Consider the following 3,986-nt stretch of genomic DNA (forward strand, 5'->3'; position numbering starts at 1 on the left):
TTTCCAAGTGAGATTCCAGGCATGCCTCCAAAAAGGGACATCGATTTTAGTATTGATCTTATTCCAAGAGCGGAGCCTATCTCTAAAGCTCCTTATCATATGACTACACAGGAACTGGGTGAGTTGCATCTTTAACTAGAGGAACTTTTGGCTAAAGGGAGCATTTGACCTAGTGTGTTACCATGGGGAGCTCCAGTGCTCTTTGTGAAAAAGAAAGATGGTTCTTTGAGCCTTTGTATTGATAGACAGCTGAATAAGGTGACAACAAAGAATAAGTATCCTCTACCAAGGATTGATGACTTATTTGATCAGATCAAGGGAGCTATAGTATTCTCCAAGATCAACCTTAAGTCAGGATACCATCAGCTTCACATTAAGGAAGCTGACATTCACAAGACCACCTTTCGAACTTGGTATGGGCACTATGAGTTCACAATGGTACCTTTTGGGTTGACTAATGCTCCATTAGTTTTCATGAGCTTGATGAATAGGGTGTTCTGAGCTTATCTTGATAGGTTTGTACTTGTGTTCCTTGATGATATATTAATATATTCTAAGTTTCAGAAGGAGCATGAGGAACACCTGTGATTGGTTTTACAGTGCTTGAGAGACAATCAACTTTATGCCAATGCAGCTAAGTGTGAATTCTTCAAATCAAAGATTCAGTATTTAGGGCATGTCATATTAGGTGATGGTATTTCTGTAGACCCTGCGAAGATCTAGGCAATAGTAGATTGGCCTACACCTACTAATGTGTCAAAGGTTCATAGTTTCATGGGTCTAGCTAGTTATTATCGTAGATTTGTCGAAAACTTCTCCAGGATAGTGCATCCTATCACTTCCCTTCAAAGGAAAGGAAAGAAGTTTATATGGATGGAAAAATGCGAGGAAGCATTTTGGAAGCTCAAGGAGCTTTTGACTAGTGTACCGATCTCAGCAGTACCTGATCTAGAAGGTGATTTCATGGTGTGTACAGATGCTTCCCTTGAAGGGATTGGAGTGATTTTGATGCAGAATGGATGGGTGATTGCATATGAGTCATGCAAGCTCAAGGATCATGAGATAATTATCCTACACATATGAGTTAGTAGCAGTAGTTCATGCTTTGACAAGGTGGAGACATTTCTTGTTGGGGCACAGATTCAAATTACATAGTGATCATCACAGTCTTCAATACATTTTCACTTAGCCTAATCTGAATACTCGCTAGAGGCAATGGATGGAATGTCTATGTGAGTATGATTTTGAGGCAAAGTACATTCAAGGAAAGGAGAATGTGGTGGCAAATGCTTTGAGTCGTAGGAGACATGTGATATCATCTATGACTCTTAGTGTTGATTTGAGGAGTCAGATTCTTTAGGCACTTCCTATGGATTCTTGGTACTAGGAGGTGTGCAGAGAAATAGATTTAGGAAGACCTTTGGAGGGTAATTTTTTAGGCTATGTCCTAGAGTTAGATGGTCTTTTGAGACATTCAAGAAGGATTTATGTGCCACTACTGGATGAGCTTCGCACTTTGATCCTAGTAGAAGCCCATCGTGCACCTTACTCGGCACATCCAGGTGTCAAAAAGATGCATGCTAATTTGCGACATTTATTCTATTGGTCCGGGATGAAGCATGACATTGCTGATTATGTGGCTAGGTGTCTTGAGTGTCAGAGAGTCAAGGTAGAACACTAGCATCCAGCAGGACTCTTGCAACCAAATCTCATTCCTTCATGGAAGTGGGGCATCATCTCTATGGACTTCATAGTAGGATTACCTATGATTGCTCATCATCATGATGCTATCATGGTCACTATTGATTGATTGACTAAGGTGGCACATTTTTCATCAATCAGGTCTTCCTACATGGCAGCTTTTGTAGCTAATGTCTTCATGCATGACATTGTGAGACTACATGGTATTCCCCGAAAGATCATTTCAGATAGGGATCCTATATTCACATCCGCATTCTAGACATTGCTGCAGCATGAGCTTGGAGTACAATTGAATTTTAGTTTGGCATATCACCCAGAGACAGATGGTCAAACAGAGAGAGTGAATTAGGTTCTGGAAGATATGTTAAGGATGTATGTGATGGATAGGCAAACACATTGGGAGGAATATCTCTACCTAGTGGAGTTTTCTTACAATAACGAGTATCATAGTTCTATTGGCATGGCACCATTCCATGTTTTATATGGACGTCCTTTTCATACACCCTTGAGTTGGGATAGTCTTGAGGATCGCATCCTATTGGGTCTTGAGATGCTTCATGATATGGAGTAACAGGTAGTGCGTATCCGCGAGCACTTGACTATAGCACAAGATAGGCAAAAAAAGTATGCCAATGCACATAGGACAGATAAGCAATTTTTTGTGGGAGACAAGGTATTCTTGAGAGTGCATTCATGAAAGAGTCTGATTTGATACAAAAAGGGTTCAAAGCTAGCACCTCACTTTGTGGGACCATTCGAGATTCTTGAGAGGATTGGCCCAGTTGCTTATTGCCTTGCTTTACTACCCAGCCTAGCTCACATTCATGATGTTTTCCATGTTTCAGTACTTAGGTAGTATATCCTTGATGTTTCACATGTTCTTGATTGGAATGCATTGTAGGTAGAGGAGGGGCAACTGGCTTTGGAGCCGGTTCGTATTTTGGAGCAGCGGGAGTTGACCCTCAAGGGTCGAACCATAGAGTAGGTAAGGGTCCAATGGGACCCTACTGATTACTCTTCAGCTACATGGGAGGATGTAGCTAGATTACAAGATTTATATCCCTACTTGTTTGTAGGCTTCCAGGAGTAAGCCTAATCCTAGGGGGGGTGGATATAGTGCCTACCCTCATTTACATTTTTCTAGATACATTGTTGCTATCATTGCCGAACTTTGTTAGGCCAATTTAATGTTGATGGTTACTAGCATTGTTTTGAGACTATTAGATATTGTGTTACAGATTCAGTTGATATATGATGAGATTACTTAGACTCTACATTTCATGTATGCATGATGACTATTAAATTATTCTTAGTTATTGATGATGTTTAGTTAAATGGATTATTATGTGTGTGTTGTTTTATGGATACTTACCCCATACTTGCATGTGTATGGTGTGCGTGTTTGTTTTCTTATGTATGGCATTTCTGATGTGGTTGAGGAAGGGAGTTGTAGTCACCTACTAGTCAGGATCTACATGATGCACCACTTCCTACCATTGCCTGTTTATCTTAGCATACATATATTGTATGTACATGCATGGATTTTATGCAGGTTACAGGTACCGGGTATCGACTTCCCTGAATTGCCAGGATGAGCATACCCTATCACACTATCTCAATGGTAAGAGAGGGGAGATAAATTCTCAAGTCCAAATCCTAAACCCTTAAACCATTTGTCCTAGAAAGGTAGGACAAGTATCTAAGATGTTTTACCTTCCAAATGCGTCGGATGACATAATTCGTGATTTTAACCCCTTAGACTAATTTTGTATGGATTGTTCTATGATGGGTTTTCATATTTTATTCTGGAAGTCTATGGTGAATTTTCTATTAATTAAGTCTAAAATTAAAAGATTTAATTATTTTGGGGAAAATTAATGTAATATTATGATATTATGATATTTTGATTTTAATTAATTAAATGAGAAATTAATTGAGTAAAAGAATTAAATAAAAGAAATTAAAATTAATGATAATAAAAATAATAATAAAATATTAAATAAATAATACTAATAAAAATAATAAAAGAATTAAAATAAAAGTTATAAGTCTACCTAGGAGTAAGCGCACCTCTTGAATGCACGTGTGTCTACAACACAGGAGTTAGCATTCAAATTAAGCACATGGTGTCTACAACCTTGTGACTCATCTAGAAGGTTGGAAAAGGCTCGTGCTTAGTTGTCAACACTTATCTTATCTTCTAGTTGTTTCTAGAGACATTCTAGGTGCTTCCTGAGAGGTCCTTATGTTCAGGCACTCCTAGAAGCTCGGGGAGCATGTTTGGG

The sequence above is a fragment of the Cupressus sempervirens genome, chromosome 4, assembly GCF_028749045.1.
Source record: "Cupressus sempervirens isolate cs-2001-9-10 chromosome 4, ASM2874904v1, whole genome shotgun sequence".
Classification (NCBI taxonomy): domain Eukaryota; kingdom Viridiplantae; phylum Streptophyta; class Pinopsida; order Cupressales; family Cupressaceae; genus Cupressus; species Cupressus sempervirens.